Here is a 24,443-nt window from a genome sequence, read left to right as displayed (position 1 = left end):
GTCTTTCTACCCCCATGCAGTTGGCTGCATTTCACTGGCATCACCTTTCCACTCTCGTGTTTGGAATTATACATGGAAACTGTGATATTTAGCAGCAGCTGAAGTAGGTGGCAAAGTTTATAGAAGAACAACTGTAGTACTTTTAGCTACCTATTCACAAAACGCTTGTAGCGTAGAGAGTTTAATCCTTCCTTTGGACTTCCACTGTATAAATCCACTAGTGCTTGCTCTCCTACAGCCACGATGTCATTTGGTATAGATGCTACTGCACTGAACACTTTGAGCCTGCATTTGAAAGTATTTACTGGACTTTACCTTTCCCAATGTTATATAGCTGTGTGTTGTGTCACATCCAAGTATTGCATGTAGGAAGAGAATGTTGTATATAGCATATTTCAAAGCCAAGTTTCTCTTTGACAGCAGTTATGTTCCACAGCCTGGGTTTCATAGTGGCTTTTTTGGCTCTGGTTTGAAAAATGTGTTGTGTGATTCCAAGCAGGCATGATAACACAGCAATACAAGAATATCGGTGTCATCACCAACTAGCACAGTGTCTGCTACTATGGCTAATTCTACTGCTTTTTTGTAATGTACAATCATCACATCAGCATCTCCTGAAGCATGGTATACTTTACAATTTCTTTCCAAGAAGCAGCTAAGCATATTAATGAACTGCTACTTGTTGGTGCTGTTCAATAAAAAGTACCCTTCTTCATCTTCAGCTTCGTATCTTTGGTGAATGACATGTGAGAGGTCATCAACAAAAGATATGGTACATCTGAGGAGGGACAAAGAGTACTCCGGAGTGGCTGTGTCATTCACCAAAGATACGAAGCTGAACATGAAGAAGCGTACATTATTATTGAACAGCACCAACAAGTAGCAGTTCATTAATATGCTTAGCTGCTTCTTGGAAAGAAATTTTAAAGTGTACCATGCTTCAGGAGATGCTGATGTGATGATTGTCAAAAAGCAGTAGAATTAGCCAGAGTAGCAGACACTGTGCTAGTTGGTGATGACACCGATCTTCTTGTATTGTTGTGCTATCATGCCTGCTTGGAATCACACAACACATTTTTCAAACCAGAGCTACTATGAAACCCAGGGTATGGAACATAACTGCTGTCAAAGAGAAACTTGGCTTTGAAATATGCTACAACATTCTCTTCCTGCATGCAATACTTGGATGTGACACAACACCACAGCTATATGGCATTGCGAAAGGTAAATTCCAGTAAATACTTTCAAATGCAGGCCAAAGTGTTCAGTGCAGTAGTGTCTACACCAAATGACATCGTGGCTGTAGGAGAGCAAGCACTAGTGGATTTATACAGTGGAAGTCCAAAGGAAGGATTAAACTCTCTACGCTACAAGCGTTTTTGTGAATAGGTAGCTAAAAGTACTACAGTTGTTCTTCTATAAACTTTGCCACCTACTTCAGCTGCTGCTAAATATCACAGTTTCCGTGTATAATTCCAAACACAAGAGTGGAAAGGTGATGCCAGTGAAATGCAGCCAACTGCATGGGGGTAGAAAGACTATGATGGTAAACTGATGCCTGTGCTAACTGATCTATCACGTCCTCCAGATGAGCTGTTGAAAATGATTAGATGTAACTGACTGCAGCAGCATGAGATGCACTTGCAAGAAATACAAGGTGAAATGCTCTTCTGTTTGTGGCAACTGCAAGAGAACAGGCTGCACCAACTCAGATACCTCAATCCATGAAGAAGATGATACAGATACCAACACTGAATGAAAGCGAAACTTACCATTTATATACACAAGGGAATAGATTTTCCCTTACCATGGCCATGGTTAACATGTGTCATTGTGTATGTACCTAACTTAACTTGTACAATGTCAGGTTACGAGTTGTAAAGAATTAAATCCATCTTCATGACAATGGAGAATGAAAACAACCGAATTGTATATAAAGCTATGCTATTTCTCGATTTCCATGGTAACACATGCACTTTCTAGTCTTCATTATGACCCTCTGTTATGAAAATAGTCCCTTGCCATGGGAAAACTATCATTAGACAAGCGATAAATAGCTTAAACCAAAATTTAATTAAGTGCGTGGGCGGTACTGAATAATATTAGTTTTGTACAGTAAAATGATGATAACTTTAGAACAGATTAAGCTATGGATACCAAACAAGTGTCATCTTGTTCCTTATAGTGAGAGCAATCATGTGATACCAAATATAAATAGTTTGGATAATGTACAACTGAAATAGAAGTACAAATCCTAATTTTTTGCTTAAAAGGTCATGCAAAAGGTCACTTTCCCCTTATGGGATTTTCCGGGACTTTTGATATGTTATAGAGCACATTTTTCTGTGCTAGACACTGTTGAAACCATTTGTGTTGCAATTAGTTAAAGGTTGACCCCTTTTTTCTCATAAAATGACTGGACTAAAATAGCATACTCCTGCATTAAGTTATGGTCCTTTAAAGTCATAAAATTAATGTTGATCCTGCAAATCCAGTCACATATCTGGTGGTCCTCAATTTAGCTAGTCAGACCCATTTAGATTTTTTTGTAATAATTTATTGGAAGCATTTAGAGTCGTATTGAAGGCACTTTTGGGTTTGGTTATACCTAACTAATACTGCCAAGGCATCAGAAAGGTATTGTGAAGCTGGTTTAGGGGTGATATTGTTGGCCAGAAAAATCCTAACCTCCATGATCCCTATATAGCAAGGATCTGCAATAATTGTTTTTATATTTTGACAAACTTGAAAACTTGACTTGGCTTGTAAACAAGACTTGGCTTCTGGGACAGACTTTGCCACTTCTCATCAGAGAATTTGTTCCACAGCAGGATGAGCATTGGAAATTTTTTTACCATGATGGAGATTGTAGATTTGCTCTTTGCTCCTACCACAGCAGTTGCAGCTTATTTGACTGCTGTATCACCATGAGTTCTGTATTCTTTACTCAGACAGCAGTATTCTTCCTAAAATGCATTTTTTATTGCACACCCCCAGATTGATGATACAGTAAGCCATATATTTGAATAAATTCTTCAATAAGTTATGTAATTTTCTACAAGTTGACCTCTGCTGTGTCACTGGGCCATGTGATTTGAAGTGAAGCATTCTTGCTTTAATTCTCTTGTTCAAGCAATTGGAAATTTTATCAATCTACCTAGTTACTCCCTTGTGATGAAACATCAGCTATATCAATGCTACTTAAATAGGAATGAAAAACAGCTATCATGGATATCTGACCTGGAGGTTAGCGCAGTGAATGGTCATTGTAATAGTGCATAATAGCAATGCTTATATTGCAGGCTCTGCTGTGTGTGATACCAGATTTGAAGAACAGTTGGACAAGCCTTTTTCAAGTGCTTTCAGGTTTGTATTCAAGGGAGTTGCACACAAGCACACACCCGGCCCATGCCTCCATAATACAGCGAGTTGCACGCAAGAATCCACATGCGTGCATGCATACATGAACTCACATGCATGCACCCACAACACCCCACCCACACACACACAAATACACTACATTCTTTTCCCTGTATTATGGAGGTTAAAAACTATATTATTCTTTGATTTCTTGCAGTTGTAGCTGGGTGAAGGTTGATGGTGATGAGTACAAGCTTAAAACTGGTGTGATTGTTAAAGCTATTGATGACATGCTGACAACTGGAGTGGTCCAAAAGATTTTTGTAATTGATGAACAAACATTTATTATTTTTCGTTTAATTTTTACAAATGTACATATGATGCACATTATCATGCTTACATCCTAGGTGATGAGACCTCTTGTCAGATTGTGTCTCGCACTAGTTTATTTTATTCAGGACACTGCTTGAAGTATCTTAGTTTACTACAGTGGTATATCCCCAGTATATGGAACAGTTAATTGTTTGTTATTTTAGTAGTTTTTCAGTAAACCTGCATTCACTGATGTTTTACTGAGAGTTTAAAACTTAGTAAAATAATTATGTTCCATATACTTAAGTTTACTGACACTTTTCTATCAGTATAACTACAGTAAGGCATCTTAACAAATTAGTAAACTAAGAACCTTCAAGCAGTGGGATCAGTCCACATTCATACATCACATATACATGAACTGTACAGTTATTCTGTACTTTTAACTTTTGCTTTATGTACACCCTAATCAACATTACTAAATTAAAAGTAAATAAAATAATTATAAGTCAGATACTGAACTTCTACTACATAATAAATTATACATCTATCCTGATGTTGTAGCTACTGTAGGAGTAATGGTTGTTTCCTACTGATGACTTATGTGGGAATAATAAATTAACAGTGCATGGTCATAACAAGAGATAGATGCTTGATACAAATATAAAAGTTAATTGGCCTGGATTGCATGTACTGTATGCCTTGAAAATATGTACACCTCCTAGGGAGCATAAATACACCCAGGGTGTTATAAATACTCTCTTTCATAAAGTTTACAAACCTTGATGTAATAGGCAACCCAAGGGTAGAAATTAACTCTCTAAAGAGTGTACGTAAGTGCTACAGTACACCTTTGGAAGAGTGTAGTTAAACACCCTTGTTTCAACAGTGTGAGATTGTAATAAAGCACCAGGTGCAGCCGAGTGCATTTAGAGTGATTGTTACTTTGTATAATGCAATGCTTTATTATTTTCTAGTGGATTAATAAAACCCAGTAAGTTAAATTAATAAACATGCTATTTTTCAGCATAGGTGACTCACTTACACGTGTTAGTTGTACTAGTGTAGGGGTGAGTGTAAATGGTCCAAGTGTGTTATATCACAAGTGTTTCATCTTTAGTGTGTTCTACAACAAGCCTGGTAATAGACCACTTTATTTAAAGGCATGAGGAATTTAATTAAGGATTGACAATGTCTGGAGTGCATATTTTCTAAACCACACATTGGTTCCCATACAAATTAGTATGTTTTTCAAAGTGTCTCACAGACTTACAGTTCCTTGTATTGAAATGAAACTGGGAAATAGGGTTTACCATCTATAGAACCGCCAACTGGCACAAACAGAGTAAAAATAGCATGTTCATAGGTAAAAATATGGCTTCAAGAACGTAGTATATGTTGTGGTGAAGAATAAGCCTATTAGTCACAGAAACACTTGCTGAAAAGATCCTATTGTATCAATATCCAGTCCAACAAGCCATAATCAATCCTTAATGACAGTGCAGTAAAGGTCAAATAATGCTATAGTCCCATTCTGTTACTGGATACTTTGCCCTGTCACTAGATACTTCGCCGGGGTCTGTAACTTACTGTTATAATTGATTTTGGTATAAACTTCTATTCTGTGTGGTCTGTGGCAATGCTAATAATAGCGTCAGTAGTAATATAGGTTGAATCTTATCAAAAGTCATAGTGTAAGATGAACTATAGGTACTCGATGACTAGTTTTCATATCAAAATGATCACGGTGCAGCAAGCATTATGACTACACTGCTGTTATGTATTCAGTGGTTTCCCTTACTGATGTAAACAGCATTTGCAATGCTTCAAAACGCTTTAACAGGGTGATAAAGGAGTGTTTTATTACCATGCTACAAATTATTACCACTCGGTGCACCCATACAAGTAAAGAGCAAGTCTTTGATTGACCGTTATCCCTAGACCATAACTGCATTAATGAAGCTAGTTTCATAGACTTGTGGAAAAGCATAGGCCAAAATAATAGCATTTTTCAAGAAGGCAATCCATCCACCATAGTACTCCAGTTATTATGCAATAGCTAATTTATTATCCAATTAACATTCCATGGATTCTGGTAAGGTGGTTTATTGGTAAACCTCTGTGAACTAAACTGCTGATTATGAGTTCTGGTGTTATGTTAGCCATACCCAGCTATCCAGAGGGTTGTTGACAACAAACTGCTGGTGCCTGCATTTTAAATACTGTCACAACTGTAGCTTTGAAGCTTCATTAGGTACAGTTTGTGGGCTATAAAGTAGAGTTCATACCACAAACTGTTTAATGGAAAATAAAGTAACTTTTCACCCACACAACATTCTATAAAAATATAATGGTTAGTTATATTAAACGAGGAAGAAAAAGAAATCATCATTGGAACATAGATTACTTTAGATGGATAATCACTGTTCATTACATAAATCATTTGAAATCTGATTTGTTGTCATAAACTTGATACTATCATGAGACAACACATTATTCTGTTCGATCAAATTTTGTTGGTTACACTAAACTAGTGGATCATATTAGCACTAGCAGTACAAACTTGTAAACAACCTTAATGATGAGAGTTTCAAGGGTTCCACGGAACCTCTTGTTGAAAAGATCTAAGGATGTGTTTAATTCTTGTTTAGCTGAATTGGATTCATACAACAATTTATTTACTGTATACAATACTTTTTAGAGGAAATAATACAGTCTTGTTTTAAAACACCTCAACTGTAGAAATGATTAATCCAAGAATACACATGAAAATAACTCTAAACTAATTTTTAAATGATGATTTCTGCTGATCCCATATTAATTTATAATGTTTTCAGTTTGTCCAGCCAAACCACATTGCACAATTAAAAAGAAAAAAGGAAAAAGCAGAGAAAAGAGAGTGAGAGAATTAAGGTCTAAATTGACAGATGGCTGTGCACATAAGCTATACCTTGCAAATAATTCAGGTAACAAAGTGATAAGTTGATTAATAAATTGCAAAACTGACTACTCTAATAGAAAACTCACTACACTTATAGAGCATTCATTTTGTTGTTCAGCTAATTACATGAAAGTTCAGATAACTGAAGTTGAGCAGTTAGCTAGCTACAATGGACACATATTTTAACACACTACAAGATTAATTCCTACTAAGGATATCTTGAAAATTAAATCCTACATAAGAATCCCAAATTAAAGTGGATTGCTTTATTAAAACGTGACTATAGGGGTCAGTGTGAAAGGAAGACAAGGCCATTTTAATTTCTTACTATGGACCAGCCTGCTATGCTCATTATTACCTGTTATGCTGCACTACTCAATTTCCCCCTATTGTGCTGAATATTATGCTCAATTTATTTCATTGTGCTGATGTATGTTATACAGTAACTTATGAAAAAATTGCTCTAATTGAGTTGTAGAGCTAGAGCTCCAGCTTAATTAACATTTAAATGCAAAATTGCTTCAAAGGGCGGTGATGTCAGTTAAAGTTGCTAGTTGCTATCTAATGTAAGTTTAAAAAGTTGGAAAATGGATCAAGACTTGTGCAAGGTGCCTGTTTGCTTTATTAGAATAATTGACTATTCTATTAGAGTGTATTAGGAAATTTATTAGTTAAATGAAAAACTGTTCCCATTATGCTAGCATTATGCTTGATGCTTTCTGGTACCTAAGGTACCTATTATACTCAAAATTATGCTAGCATAATAGGCTGATGCTTTTTCTTACTGACATTTTTGAAGGTATATTACACATTTATTTTGGCACTGTTGTAATCAAGCTTGAAAGTTCAATGTAGTCTCAAATGAATTACAACTTATTGATTATTGAAATGTTCACCAAAATCACTTTAGTCTCAATTTAAGTTTAATTTTAGCACATCCATTTTGCACTGCTCCTTCAGTTTCCAGTTTGTCCAGCAATAACACTTAACATTATCAAGGTTTGCTAATAATGTAAGAGTTGGTTATAACAAGGAGGAAGAAGAATTTGGAAGATTAGATGGAAAGTCACTGCTCAGACATCACAACATTTGCAATATGATTTGTTGTCCTAAACTAGATACTGTCATAAAACAACACATTATTCCATAATATCAAATTTTGCTAGTTACACTAAACTAGTGGATCATATTTAGCAGTACAAACTTGTAAACAGCTTTAATAATGAATGGCCAAAGGGAGTTTCAAGAACCTTCTGTTGAAAATACATTAGATTTAGCTGAAGGAATACAGATATTACTTTTGGACAATCCCATGTAAAAGCTTCCCAGCTGTATAAAGGTTAGGCCAAGAATGCACAAGTCACTGTTCACTAATTATTTTCAAATAACATTTTTGGTTAATCCCTGAATTATGTCTTAAGTTTGTACAGACATACCACATCACACAATATAAAGGATCACCAGAAGAAGCAGAGAAGGGAATTAGAATGAATTAAGGTATATTAGAAATACAATGTGCTGTTGAGATTGGAGATAAAACCAGATCCCAAGTTGTGCATGGTTCCTATGTAGGTATGTGGCTAGATTGCAAATGGTTTAGGGGGCAAAGTCACAGAGCTTTAACAATTTTTAACAGGCTGATATACATTGTATTCTTAAGTCTTCAGCCTTGTTGCTGGTTGATTATGCTATTAATTATATGCATAGTAAATAATAAATGTACATTATCACAACATAATATTCAACTTGTGACAAAGTTATAGGTGTACATATAATTAACTGCTATGTGTACATTGGCACCTTAGTATATCATAGTAATATTGTTACCAATGATTTTTGAGACTGCCTATTGTGTGATTGATGTGAGATTGCCAGCTTGTTTTATTTTGGACTGTTACCTTGGTGATGACTAGGCCTGATTGAAGTATGCTCAAACTTTTTCCAAGATACTTTCAGGTATATATTTCTCACAATTTTCACCTATTATACTCTTTCAGTGCTCCCATTATGCTTGCATGATGTTCCTAGGTTAGCAACATCTCTTACACTATTCTTGGAACTTTTGAATCAGAGAATGCTCTATTAGAGTATTTCACTACAAAACAAACTGTTCTATTAGAGAGTATGGATCTAAGGAGCTAATGTACAATACATTTAAGGGCTTTATTGCAGTTTGCAATTTCCACTGACTGCTGTACTAGTGAGTATCAATCTATTTTCATGAAGGAATTAAGCTCCATATTCTATAATATCCACCTAATATGCTAGCATCATGCTGGAATAGCACTCTAGCCCATTATGCTTTTCATTATTCTGGCATATTTGACACTGACTATGAAATATGTATGAGAATGTCAGCTTTGGTGTACATTTAAAATGTCAATTATGTTATGCAGTTTGTTGATTTGAGGTATCAGCAACAATGTCAAAATTTTGAGGCACAGAATAGAAACTTGTAACACAATTAGTAGCTAATACCATGATGTCACAAGATAGGTGATCAAATTATCTAACAGGCCATTGATCAAATTCTCTAGTAGAGCAGTCAAAACTACATAGAATAATAGTCACTCAATGGCATCCACTGATAATTTCTTCAGAGATTAAGAAAGTTATAGCTAAATGTGGTAACATATGCATGAATCATAATAGTTATCATTTAGAGTACATTTCTCTCTGTTTTCTTTACCAGGATCCATAGGGTTGTTAAACTAGAGGATTGATATAATTGTGCAATGATAATTGCAGGATCTTATAAGTGATCATGAGTAGGTACTCATGTACATTAGCTACATATGTATACTTATTGTAATTACAAGGCTACTAGCGACTTGTGAATCCTGTGATCCACTCATGGGGAATAAGAATATGTGACCAGGCCTGTGAAAATAGGACATGTGGGCACACACTACACCCCATCACATAACAGATCATATCTCAATTCCAGGATGGAATATCTATGCCAATTAAATATATAATAAGTGCTGAAAATTGTACGGCAATACCAAATGCTTTAAAAGTTATGAGTCTTGAAAATTTGAAAAGGTATGCAAATTTTATGTGCCACGTATCCTATTTTTACAGGCCCAGTCATATATTGACAAAAACCTGTCCAAGTATATATAAAAGTTTCAGATCCAGTGGAGATTTGATCCTTAGTCCAACATGATGTAGTCCATAGGGATGCACACATAGAGCTGCAACCACCAGGATTTGACAAAACCAGGCTTCCACGCACATCCAATACTTTGACTTCAACCACTTGTAACTTGATCACTTCGTATGCTCAAAATTTCGCACAATTGTTTCATTGCAGTGTACAATAATAGGTCAAAATTTGAAAGTGATATATAGCATACTACTGCATTAAGTTATGGTCCTTTAAAGTCATAAATGTGGATCCTGCAAAACTAGTCACATATTCTTGTGGTATTCAATTTAGCTAGTCAGTAGAAAATCCTTTTTTTAGAATTTTGTAACGATCTATTGGAAACAATTATGTACACATTATTGAATTGCCATATATAATGTCAGACTTATTCCTGGGAATCGGCTGGGATGTACATGTTGTAATGTTCACCTTCTAGAATAATCTTATCACGTGTAAAATCAACGCATGCTCATGTTACAACAGCATTAGTATGGTGTACGCATGTTACATCTCCCTTGTTACAGAAGTGTGTTGTAGGGATACAACTACAACTGACAACATTGATTATGTGTGCATAAGTACAATCAATAATAACTGTGTGTGCATCACAAGTTTAATATCCAGAGTCAGTGTACCTCGTGGGTTTTCTAATCGTTCTTTGTGAGCGTCTCAAATTAGTAGGCAGTGCAATTGGGTTCTGCAGTGGACTTTCTCCTTCAGCAATGCCCGTCTCCATAGTGTCATTTATAGTATCGTTCTCTAACCAATCATCACTAGCGTCAAGTTCATTTTCAGTGTTGGTGTTTCTAGTCTTTAAGTGCTGTCGGTTCCTTCGATAGACTTGTCCTTGTGGGGTTTTAATGACATATGATCGAGGAGCGAACATATTTAATACAGTTGCTGGATGCCATCTATCTCTTCCTTTGAACATTACTTGGTCCCCCTTTGAAAATTCTCTGAGTGGCTTTGTATGTTTATCATAGTAGTACTTCTGCCTGTCTTTTCTTTTCGTTAACTCATTTTGTACTGCTTTAGGGTGGATTGTTTTAGGTTGTAAAAGTTTGTTCGAAGTTGGAAGCCGGGTTTTGGTTCTGCGTCCCATGAGCCGTTGAGCAGGGGAACCTAGTGCGTCAGAGACTGGCGTATTTCTGTATTCCAAGAGTGCTAAATAAGGATCACGTTTGTCAAGGATAGCCTTCTTGAGTAGATTCTTTACTGTCTGGACAGCCCTTTCAGCCATGCCATTGGAACGGGGGTAATGTGGGCTTGATGTACGGTGTTCAAAGGAGTACTCTGAGACAAACTGTTTGAAGGTGTCACTGGAGAACTGTGGTCCATTGTCAGTTATTAGTCTATCTGGTATTCCATGACGTGCAAATTGTGATTTGCAATGTATGATCACCTGCTTACTGGTGGTTGTGTTCAACAAGTTCAGTTCAACAAATCCAGAATAATAATCAACCAGTATAAGGTAGTGTTGATTATTGAAAACAAAGAGGTCCGCACCCACCTGTGACCATGGACGTTCTGGTACTTCATGAGCTAACAGTGGTTCTTTCATGTTGCTTCTCTGGTACGTACATGCATATTTGGCAATGTGAAATCATTTCCTGTATCTGTGAAGTCATTCCTGGCCAGAATAGGACATCTCTAGCTCTGCGTTTGCATTTCTCGATGCCTAAGTGTGAGCCATGGATGTGTTTCAGCATTTCTTGCTGCATTTCTTTGGAATGACCACTCTCTCACCCTTGAATACAATGCTGTCAGACAATGAGAGCTCATCACGGTAATTCCAGAAGGGTAAGCACTCTTTTGGAACATCTCGTTTGCTGTGTGGTCAACCGGCTCTGATCATAGATGATAATTGTTGCAATTGAGTATCAGTGTCAGTTGCTTCTTTCAGCTGAGCTAGCTTTTCATCAGACATCGACACGATAGACAAGGCATTGATATCAAAAATTTCTTCTAAAGTCTCATCATCTTGTAAAAATGCTCTGGACAGGGTGTCTACAAACATTAACTGTTTACCAGGATGGTAAACCACATTTATCGAATATTTTTGTACTGTCATTATCATCCTTTGTAGGCGAAGTGGTGCTTGACACAGGGGCTTTTTCAGGATTGCTTCTAAGGGTTTATGGCCACTTTCAACTTTCACATTGGGTACACCATAAATGTAGTCATGGAATTTTGTGCACCCAAATACCACTGCTAGCATTTCCTTTTCTATTTGTGCATAGTTTTGTTGAGTGTTGCTAAGTGATTTTGAAGCGTATGCTATAGGATGTTCATCTTGAATTAGAACAGCACCCAGTCCTTTGGAGCTGGCATCGACAGATATCTTGATGGGTCTGTCTGGTTTAAAATACTTCAGCACTGGTGCAGTAGTGGCAAGTTGCTTGAGTTTTAGAAAACTTTCTTCGTGTTCATGGTGCCACTCCCACATTGAATCGTTCTCTAGCAGTGCTCTGAGTGGTGATGCTATTTGGGAGAGATTTGGAATAAATTTTGAGAGATAAGTTAGCATACCTAAAAAATGTTGAAGAGCTTCCTTGACTTGTGGTGGTGGCATGTCGGTAACTGCTTGTATCTTCTTTGGGTCAGGTTGAAGCCCTTGGCTGGTAAGGATGTGGCCTAGATAAGCAATGCGTTGCCTTTTCATTTGACACTTTGTCTTGTTGAGTGTTAAATTACGATGTCGGGCTCTTTCTAGAACTTGTACCAATCTAGCATCATGTTGTTGCTCATTATCTCCCCAGACAAGAATATCATCCACTACGACCTCCACACCTTCGATATCCTCAAACATTTGTGACATCACTCTTTGGAATATATCTTGTGAGGATGACAAGCCAAAGGGAAGTCGTTTGAAACTGTATCGCCCAAATGGTGTGTTGAAGGTACAGAGTTTGGCACTTTCCCCATCAAGTTTGATTTGCCAGAACCCCGAACTAGCATCTAAGACTGAGAAGATTGTAGCTTTTGACATTCTAGTTACAACATCCTCGATAGTTTGTGTTGGGTAATGTTCATGTTTGATTGCATTATTTAAGTCACGTGGGTCGATACATATATGCAGTGTCCCGTTAGGTTTGACGATCGTGACCATACTGTTAACCCAACTAGTAGGTGTGTTGACTTTCACAACCACGTCAAGATTTCCATACGTTGGTACTCTTCTTGAATCTTTGGTCGCAGTTTAATAGGGACACGACGCGGGGGGTGAATAACAGGTTGGCAGGATGAGTCGATGTTGATATGGTACAGGACATCACTGATACAGCCTAAACCAGCAAACACATCGCTATAATAATCAAAAATTTTGGCACAAACTGGGTCTCGTCCATCCATCACGGTATCAAGTGTGTCAACACGGTGAACTAAATCATTTCAATGGCTGTGGGAAGACCCAGAATGCTAGGAACTTCTTGATCTAATATTTCAAACTCAACCATGTATAGGTGACCATTATATTCACAAGGTATGGTTGCTTTCCCACAGGTATGTAATTTATGACCTCCAAAAGCAGTGAACTTAGACATGGATTTCTGCAGGGGTGTTTTGCACACCGTGAGGTATTGGGCGCCAGATCACGTTGCATTGGGCGCCAGTATCTATTTTGAACTTTGTTCTTTGGTTATTGAGGGTGATTGTTATTTGCCACTCTTTGGTGATGTTGTTCTTTTGAAGTGCACCAATAAACATATCGTCAGTTGATTCATCATTGTCATCCATATGTATGCCGTGAAGTGGTCGTGATTTTGTATGACAAATCTTGGCATAATGGTTCTTACGTCCACATTTGCGGCATTCTGCACCAAAAGCTGGGCATGCTTGCTGTCTAGTATGCCAATTTCCACATCCATCACACAACTGTTTATCTTTCCGTACGTCATGTATGTCTGTAAGATCATCATGGGTGCTTGCAGTAAATGATTTCATTTGTGTAAGTGTAGCCTCATTTGCTCTGCATATGTCAATAGCTTTTTTGCAGGGTCAATTCTGGCTGTTTTAACAATCTGCTTCGAGTTTTGTCATATCTGATACCGCAAACAATTCGGTCGCGAATTAGGCCCTCGTGACCTCCTTTAGGTCACGAAATTCACACGTCTGAGCTTTCTTCCTGAGATCGGTGACATATTGGTCGATAGTTTCATTGCTGTGCTGGTGGCGTGTATTAAACACGTGTCTTTCCCAAGTTACATTTGTTCTCGGGATACAGTAGGCTTCGTACTTCGCCAGAATCACTTCGACCTTCTGTTTGTCTCCCTCGTCCACCCTGGTAAAAGTGTTATAGATTTCCAAGGCGGCTGGGCCGATCACGTGTAGGAGCGTTGCTGCCTGAATTTTGGCGTCTTTTGAACTAAGTCCACTAGCCAGTGAAAACAGTTCGAAACGTTGTTTCCATTGTCGCCATGATTCAGCGAGGTTAGTTCCATCTAAGTTCAATGCTTCTGGTGGATTTAATCGGTCCATTCTGACACCATGTAATGTTCACCTTCTAGAATAATCTTATCACGTGTAAAATCAACGCATGCGCATGTTACAACAGCATTAGTATGGTGTACGCATGTTACACATGTTATTGAACAATCTAAAATAATCCTGCCTGCCTGCCTGTCTGCCTCGCATTCAGGGCTGCCTGACATTCATGAACTAATACTACCAAGGCATCAGGAAGGTATATTGTGAAGCGGTGATATTGTTGGCCAGAAAAATCCTAACCTCCATGATCCCTATAATTATAGCAAGGATATGCAATATTTTTTTTTTTATATTTTGACAAATTTGAAACATGTAACCCGTTAGGATCAAAGGTGAAGATTCATTATTATTAGGCTTGGCTTGTTTTATTCATAACAATTATGTATTATATTCTTCTAAGTACAAGTGCTTTCTACTTCACACTTGGAAACATCTCTCAAAAGTACCGGTCTCGTTTATTTAGTATTCAACTTGTGGCATTGGTGTAGTCATATCATATTAGTGCTTATGGAATGGACAAGATTTTGAAACCAATTATTGAGGACATCAAAAAATTGGTAAGTATCTTTATTCTATGAATTTAGTTGAGTTTTCTCTTAAGGAGAGAGGCGTTGATATTGTGATTCACGGAATTCAGGAGACAGTTTGAGGAGCTCCTGCAGTGATATCAGCAGACAATTTGGACAATCTTGTTTTAGGTGGATTTTAGGAAAACTGTTCTGCATGCTTTAAAAATGTGCAGGAATTGTATGATGTCTAAAGCTGAATCTCAAACAAAGGTTTGTAACTATAGCATTAGTAGGAAAATTACCCTCCTAGAGAAGTAATTTGTACTAAGAAATAAGGTCTGTCAACGCACCAATGGCCCGGGCATATAAGGTCCGGGCAGACCATTTATGTTGTCACAAAAGGTCTGGCCGGACCACTTGTGTTTACATTATAAGAAATCAGGGGTTGTAGGCCTGATATTTGAGAAGCGAAAACAATATATGGGATTCTACAGCTACAGGTTAAACATTAACTCGGCTCTGCATTGAAAGTAATACCTGCACCATAAAATTACATGCAGTACCTTAAATGGTCGGATTGAGTGTGGTCTAAGGCTGGCAACTAAATTTTAAAAATCTTTAGGAAATGCATAGGTTTTAAACACAATACACTACGCACAGCACGAACTTACGTGGGTCTGTATCCAAGAGACTTAGCTCCTTATCATCTTCGTTTGCACGTAATCTCGAATGAAGGATAAATCCTAGTTTTCAGTTATTACTCTCTCCACACCGTCTAGCTTTTAATATTTCTGGCGGCGTTCGGTCCTGGCCGCACAATACAGAAAACTTGATTCCAGCAGTTTAGCGTCTCTCCTTTGCAGCAAACCCATTTAGACAGGACTACACGTATATTATTATTATGTTGGGATCACGTGATCACGTATAATTAAAATTAATAAATAATTAGTTATAATCAATCTAATGGCTGTCAGTTTAGCTGCAAGTCAGTAGCTAGTCTTCAGGAACCTATTGGGGAATAAATGACATTATTTTAGGCCACACCAAGTCAAACCTTAGTTTCTGGTCACCCGCCCGCATGGTAAACCTGAAACCCTAGTTTATGAGGACTATTATTAATATTACAGGTGCTTAAGTGCACGTGACCCAGCAAGACACTTATTTTTTACTGCAAAAGATCGATATACTCTAATAGAGCATTCAGGGATTCCAATAGAGCAGTCACACTACTCTTAACTCTAATATTAGGTATATATTAGGTATATATGCCACACTAATAAAATGTTTCTAACTATAGCTAGTTTTGTCCTTGATTATATAGCTGTTCAGATTATAACTGTTACTAATGCTTCTGTAACCAAAGTAATTTCAGTAGCATTAACTACTAGTCCATGCAGATGGACCATAGCTTTAACTTTATAATTCAAATGTAGTCCTCTAATGATTAGTCTAATTCCTTATCACTGAACACTACAGGGGTATGGAAAGCCGACAACATTCGGTGAGCTTAAACTTAAACTTTTCCATAACTAAAATTAGATTGGCAAGTAGAAACCCTTATAGTTTAAACATTCCCAGATGATCACTAAAAAACACTAGTCTGGAGCACTCAATGACTCAAAACTTTGACAGTTACTTTTCTCAAGGTTACTGAATAGAAGGCTGGAAACGCATAGCTAGTGGGCTAAGACTTTACATTTGAATGAAGAATTTCTGATGTGAAAATAGAAGTTAAATTTCATTGTGTATCATGATCATTTGAACAACTTAGCTATAAGTCATAGTAATACTTTCCTGACATAGCTAATGAGACATTTATTTCACTTGGAAAGCATAAAAAGCTACATGAGCAAAACATTCCCTATAGTATATTCTAAATAAATAAATAAATATATACTTAAATGCTATACATCAGTGTATAGCTAGCCATGATCCATCAACAACTTTCCTAGTGCATTTTTTACCGAAGCACAACTACTTATGTTGTTGGTTAAGTATAAAATCAACATGAATTTGCTAAATTGAGCAAATAATAATACCATACAGTATATAGTCACAGTAGAGTCTATAGTCCTGAAGTCCTGATCATCCGCCCGCCCGCATCCATTTGTAGGCTTGGGAGTGACCAGAAACTAAGGTATGACTTGGAGTGGCCTTATGGCAGACATTAATAACAGATGAATGTATGAATGCAGGCACTGGTCACACATACAAACAACAGTATGAAGAAGTTAGCAAGCACTCATCTCATTGACTCACTGTCTCTCTCACTCACACACGCACGCACGCACGCACGCACCAACGCACACACACACACACACACACACACACACACTACATTTAAATCAGCACACAATTCATTTCTATTAACACCTTATTTCAAGTACGTGTATTTATGACACACAAAGTAATTCATGGTAGTGGCGATATAATAAAGACACCTTGTCTTTTTTGTGAAGCTTATCGCAAACTATTTAACTTTCATGCGTTCTTGTGCGTGGGCGCCCCGCCCTCCCCTCCCACCCCTTATATGCTACATGTGTAATATTATGGTAGCTTGAAAAAACTTGTTAAATTTATAGGTTTTTATGCAAGTATTTAAATACTCTACTACAACAAACAGCACTTTTTGACAAATGTGCAGAAATGTACATTTCTTGTAATGACATAACTGGTCCCCCGGGCCACCCATGCCAGTGTATAAATGGTCCGGGCTGAACATAAACGGTCCGCCTCCAGTCTGCCATGCACCCGCTAATTATGCTGGCGTGAATTCGCAGCGTAAGTTATAGATACAGGGTGTATCTGAAGCATTATGGTTGATAATAAATCCTTGCTCACGACGTTGTTCCTGAAAATGCATGCTGGCATACAGGAGGTCAAAGGGGGCTTTGACCCCCTCCAATAATTTTTAGTATACCAAGATCAAGATACTCTAATAGAGCAGTCACTCTAATAAAGCAGTCACAGTACTAGAGCAGTGTGTAGTGAGCTATGTAAGGATTTTTATGTACTTCATTAGCGATAAATGCATATAGTTGGTGCAGCTGGCTGTGGCCTTTTGTTGGTCTCACCTTACCAAACCAGACAATGCAGTGCCTCTAGATCTGTTCATTTTGACCCCATGCACCTCACTTTCTGCCTGTTCACAGTTATGGCAACCATAAGGATATTATGTACTTTGAGCGTATTCAGCATCAAGTGACAAAATACATTTTGAACAACTATGATACCAATTATAAATCCAGGCTACTTGAGCTCTGACTCCTATCTCTATTGTATATCTTGGAACATTTTAACTTTCTTCACGTCTTCACATTTCATGCATGTTTATGCAAAATTAATAGTGTCAGACCATAACTTATTTGCAACACATAATAAACCATATCTATATATACTAATTGTTGATTGCATCTTATCCAATCAACTACATATTTTGGGTGACTTAAAGTGAGGCTACTTTCAGCAGTTTATTTGAGTAGCTGCTATATTACTGTATATTTACCAGACTGCTGTACTGTGACTGTTCTCTATTAGAGTATCTTGATCTTGATTTTATTATATATAGTGCAACAATTGAAGCCACCGGGCCTGGGACCCAAGTGGCCCAGGGTCTGGCTACATTTCTGTCAAAGAGACACAACTGAAACCGTGTACAGCAATAGCTATAGTACGTAGCTATAGCAATTATAGTTTGCTATCACAGGAAAAATTCACAATTCTCATTGTGGGAATCATAGTAGGAATGCGGGAAAAAGAAACAATTTCCCATATGGGAGAATCATATTCCCAAGATGGGATGCCAGCTTTGGGACCTGTATTTACCTGTTCTACAGGCAAACATTAAATACAGGTATATAAATAAAGATAAATACAAGTAAATGCAACCTCAAAATGTGGTGTCCTTTTAAGGTAATCATACATAGATGATGGGAATTCATGATTTCCCATATGGGTAAATTGTTCCATTTTCCCACATTCCTTTTGGAATTCCCACAATGAGAATCGCAATTGTTTTCTTGTGTATAGGTGCCAACTTCTTCAGCAACTGTGTGTAACTTTGTGGAAGTACAATGCGAAGATGGTACTCCACCAGTATATTCGCTAACTGCCGAGGACGAACTGTCTCCAGACTTTGACTTTGGTTAAGTTGGTAGTATAGTTAGGTATAATAAGTATTATTTTTGTCACTCAGTATAGCTAGTCAGAGCAAGTAGTGACGAGTGGCTTGATTAGCTTTAGCATTGACATTTATAACCCGGACCAGTTTTGCTCGTGTAGGACCATTTTTGTTGTCATAGCTGGTCCGGCCGGAACATTTATTTTGAACATACAGTATGCGGTCCAGCCGGACCATTTATGCACCCAGACCTAATATTTTGTTACAGGTCTTATTATGAGGATGATCATAATGACTACTGTAAATCATTTGAAGCAGATATATCAGGTGCTCATGCAGTCTAAAGAGTTTGGAATCAACAGAGATTCAGTCTTAAATGAATTGGAGTATTTTCATGAATGTAATAGAGCCTTCTACCAGACATCATGCACAATGTCCTAGAAGTTCCCTTCGATATGAGGTGAAGCTATTGTTACAGTGGATGATAGAGTCAGCATGTTACTTCACTCTGGATGATTTAAATTGTTGTGTGGAGAGTTTAGAGCTAGGCTACGTGAAATCATAAAGCAGTCCTAGTCTGATATCAGGAAAGACATTAACATCAGAAGGAAATTCAATGAAGCAAAATGGTTTGCCTGTATACTGTTGTACTAAGTAATATTTATGGTTCTTTTTGCTTCACAGACGTGACTTCTGGGACAGACTTTGCCACTTCTCATCAGAGAATTTATTCCACAGCAGGATGAGCATTGGGAACTTTTTTGAAAATGATGGAGATTGTAGATTAGCTCTTTGCTCCTACCACAACAGTTGACCATGCAGCTTATTTGGCTGCTCTGCCACCATGAATTCTTTACCCAGACAACAGTATTCTTCCTAAAAAGCATTTTTAGTGCACACCCCCAGATTGATGATACAGTAAGCCATATATTTGAATAAATTCATCAATAAGTTATGTAATTTTCTACAAGTTGACCTCTGCTGTGTCACTGGGCCATGTGATTTGAAGTGAAGCATTCAAACAATTGGAAATTTTATCAATCTACCTAGTTACTCCCTTGTGATGAAACGTCAGCTATATCAATGCTACTTAAATAGGAATGAAAAACAGCTATCATGGAAATCTGACCTGGAGGTTAGCACAGTGAATGGTCATTATAATAGTGCATAATAGCAATGCTTATCTTGTAGGCTCTGCTACGTGTGATACCAGATTTGAAGAACAGTTGGACAAGCCTTTTACAAGTGCTTCAGGTTTGTAATCAATGGAGTTGCACACAAGCACACACCCATGCCTCCATAATACAGTGAGTTGCACACAAGAACGCACACATGTGCATGCATGCATGCATGAACTCACATGCATGCACCCATGCCCACCCCACACACAAATGTGCTACATTCTTTTCCCTGTATTATGGAGGTTTAAAACTATATTATCCTTTCATTTCTTGCAGTTGTAGCTGGGTGAAGGTTGATGGTGATGAGTACAAGCTTAAAATTGGTGTGATTGTTGAAGCTATTGATGACATGCTGACGACTGGAGTGGTCCAAAAGATATTTGTGATTGATGAACAGATATTTATTATTGTTCATTTAAAAGCTTACAAATGTACATATGATGCACATTACCATGCTTACATCCTAGGTGATGAGACCTCTTGTCAGATTGTGTCACGCACTAGTTTATTTTATTCAGGAGCAGTCCACATTCATACACTGAACTGTACTATTATTATGTACTTTTAAGTTTTGCTTTATGTACATCCTAATAAACATTACTAAATTAAAAGTAATAATTATAAGTCAGATACTGAACGTCTACTACATAATAAATTATACATCCATCCTGATGTAGCTAGGAGTAATGGTCGACTCCTACTGATGACTTATGGGGGAATAATAAATTAACAATGCATGGCCATAACAAGAGATGCTTGATACAAATATAAAAGTCAATTGGTCTGGATTGCATGTACTGCATGTATGCCTTGAAATATGTACACCTCCTAGGGAACATAAATACGCCTAGGGTGTTATAAATACTCTTTTGCATAAAGTTTACAAACCTTGATGTAATAGACAACCCAAGGGTAGAAATTAACTCTCTAAAGAGTGTACGTAAGTGCTACAGTACACCTTTGGAAGGGTGTAGTTAAACACCCTTGTTTCAACAGTGTGAGATTGTAATAAAGCACCAGGTGCAGCCGAGTGCATTTAGAGTGATTGTTACTTTGTATAATGCAATGCTTTATTATTTTATAGTGGATTAATAAAGCCCAGTAAGTTAAACATGCTATTTTTCAGCATAGGTGACTCACTTACACGTGTTAGTTGTACTAGTGTAGGGGTGAGTGTAAATGGTCCAAGTGTGTTATATCACAAGTGTTTCATCTTTAGTGTGTTCTACAACAAGCCTGGTAATAGACCACTTTATTTAAAGGCATGAGGGATTTAATTAAGGATTGACAATGTATGGAGTACATATTTTCTAAACCACACATTGGTTCCCATACAAATTAGTATGTTTTTCAAAGTGTCTCACAGACTTACAGTTCCTTGTATTGGAATGAAACTGGGAAATAGGGTTTACCATCTATAGAACCGCCAACTGGCACAAACAGAGTGATAATAGCATGTTCATAGGTAATGATATGGCTTCAAGAATGTAGTATATGTTGTGGTGAAGAATAAGCCTATTAGTCACAGAAACACTTTCTGAAAAGATCCTATTGTATCAGTATCCAGTCCAACAAGCCATAATCAATCCTTAATGACAGTGCAGTAAAGGTCAAATAATGCTATAGTCCCATTCTGTTACTGGATACTTTGCCCTGTCACTAGATACTTTGCCGGGGTCTGTAACTTACTGTTATAATTGATTTTGGTATAAACTGCTATTCTGTGTGGTCTGTGGCAATGCTAATATGAGCGTCAGTAGTTGTAATATAGGTTGAATCTTATCAAAAGTCATAGTGTAAGATGAATTATAGGTGCTCGATGACTAGTTTTCATATCAAAATGATCACGGTGCAGCAAGAATTATGACTACACTGCTGTTATGTATTCAATGGTTTCCCTTACTGATGTAAACAGCATTTGCAATGCTTCAAAACGCTTTAACAGGGTGATAAAGGAGTGTTTTATTACCATGCTACAAATTATTACCACTGGATGCACCCATACAAGTAAAGAGCAAGTCTCTAATTGACCGTTATCCCTAGACCATAACTGCATTAATGAAACTAGTTTCATAGACTTGTGGAAAAGCATAGGCCAAAATAATAGCATTTTTCAAGAAGGCAATCCATCCACCATAGTACTCCAGTTATTACGCAATAGCCAATTTATTATCCAATTAACATTCCATGGATTCTGGTAAGGTGGTTTATTGGTAAACCTCTGTGAACTAAACTGCTGATTATGAGTTCTGGTATTATGTTAGCCATACCCAGCTATCCAGAGGGTTGTTGACAACAAACTGCTGGTGCCTGCATTTTAAATACTGTCACAACTGTAGCTTTGAAGCTTCATTAGGTACAGTTTGTGGGCTATAAAGTAGAGTTCATACCACAAACTGTTTAATGGAAAATAAAGTAACTTTTCACCCACACAACATTCTATAAAAATATAATGGTTAGTTTTATATTAAACGAGGAAAAAAAGAAATCATAATTGGAACATAAATTTGTTTAGATGGATAATCACTGTTCATTAAATAAATCATTTGAAATCTGATTTGTTGTCGTAAACTTGATACTATCATAAGACAACACATTATTCTGTTCGATCAAATTTTGTTGGTTACACTAAACTAGTGGATCATATTAGCACTAGCAGTACAAACTTGTAAACAACCTTAATGATGAGAGTTTCAAGGGTTCCACGGAACCTCTTGTTGAAAAGATCTAAGGATGTGGTTAATTCTTGTTTAGCTGAATTGAATTCATACAATAATTTATTTACTGTACACAATACTTTTCAGAGGAAATAATACAGTCCTGTTTTAAAACACCTCAACTGTAGAAATGATTAATCCAAGAATACACATGAAAATAACTCCAAATTAATTTTAAATGATGATTTCTGCTGATCCCATATTAATTTATAATGTTTTCAGTTTGTCCAGCCAAACCACATTGCACAATTAAAAAGAAAAAAGGAAAAAGCAGAGAAAAGAGAGTGAGAGAATTAAGGTCTAAATTGACAGATGGCTGTGCACATAAGCTATACCTTGCAAATAATTCAGGTAACAAAGTGATAAGTTGATTAATAAATTGCAAAACTGACTACTCTAATACAAAACTCACTACACTTATAGAGCATTCATTTTGTTGTTCAGCTAACTACATGAAAGTTCAGATAACTCAAGTAGATATAACTTGCAGTTAGCTAGCTACAATGGGCACATATTTTAACACACTACAAGATCAATTCCTACTAAGGATATGCTGAAAATTAAACTCTACATAAGAATCCCAAATTAAAGTGGATTGCTTTATTAAAACGTGACTATAGGGGTCAGTGTGAAAGGAAGACAATGCCATTTTAATTTCTTACTATGGACCAGCCTGTTATGCTCATTATTACCTATTATGCTGCACTACTCAATTTCCCCCTATTGTGCTGAATATTATGCTCAATTTATTTCATTGTGCTGATGTATGTTATACAGTAACTTATGAAAAAACTGTTCTAATTAGCTAGAGCTCCAGCTTAACAATTAAATGCAAAATTGCTTCAAAGGGCAGTGATGTCAGTTAAAGTTGCTGGGTGCTATCTAATGTAAGTTAAAGAAGTTGAAAAATGGGTCAAGGTGCCTGTTTGCTTTTAATTATAGGATAATTGACTATTCTATTAGAGTGTATTGGGAAATTTATTAGTTAAATGAAAAACTGTACCCATTATGCTAGCATTATGCTTGATGCTTTCTGGTACCTATGGTACCTATTATACTCAAAATTATGCTAGCATAATAAGCTGATGCTATTTCTTACCAACATTTTTTGAAGGTGTATTACACATTTATTTTGGCACTGTTGTAATCAAGCTTGAAAGTTTAATGTAGTCTCAAATGAATTACAACTTATTGATTATTGAAATGTTCACCAAAATCACTTTAGTCTCAATTTAAGTTTAACTTTAGCACACCCATTTTGCACTGCTCCTTCAGCTTCCAGTTTGTCCAGCAATAACACTTAACATTATCAAGGTTTGCTAATAATGTAAGAGTTGGTTAAAACAAGGAGGAAGAAGAATTTGGAAGATTAGATGGAAAGTCACTGCTCAGACATCACAACATTTGCAATATGATTTGTTGTCCTAAACTAGATACTGTCATAAAACAACACATTATTCCATAATATCAAATTTTGCTAGTTACATTAAACTAGTGGATCATATTTAGCAGTACAAACTTGTAAACAACCTTAATAATGAATGGCCAAGGGAAGTTTCAAGAACCTTCTGTTGAAAAGACATTGATGACTTAAGATTTAGCTGAAGGAAATAATATATAAAATTTAATAATAACATACTACACCCATCCAAAAGCACCCCAGCTGT

The 24,443-nt window shown here is 36.9% G+C and overlaps 1 long non-coding RNA gene across 1 annotated transcript; it reads left to right on the top strand.

Moving 5' to 3' along the window:
• The first annotated feature begins 3,023 nt into the window (after positions 1–3,023).
• LOC136243409 (uncharacterized) lies at positions 3,024–3,690 on the top strand. The gene is made up of 3 exons (XR_010694868.1): positions 3,024–3,246; positions 3,303–3,366; positions 3,578–3,690. It is a non-coding gene; the product is annotated as an uncharacterized lncRNA (long non-coding RNA).
• The last annotated feature ends 20,753 nt before the right edge of the window (positions 3,691–24,443 follow it).

This window comes from Dysidea avara, chromosome 2, assembly GCF_963678975.1.
Source record: "Dysidea avara chromosome 2, odDysAvar1.4, whole genome shotgun sequence".
In the NCBI taxonomy this organism is placed as follows: Eukaryota; Metazoa; Porifera; class Demospongiae; order Dictyoceratida; family Dysideidae; genus Dysidea; species Dysidea avara.
The sequence above is the reverse complement of the archived record's forward strand: the minus strand, read 5'-3'. Positions and strand labels throughout refer to the sequence as shown.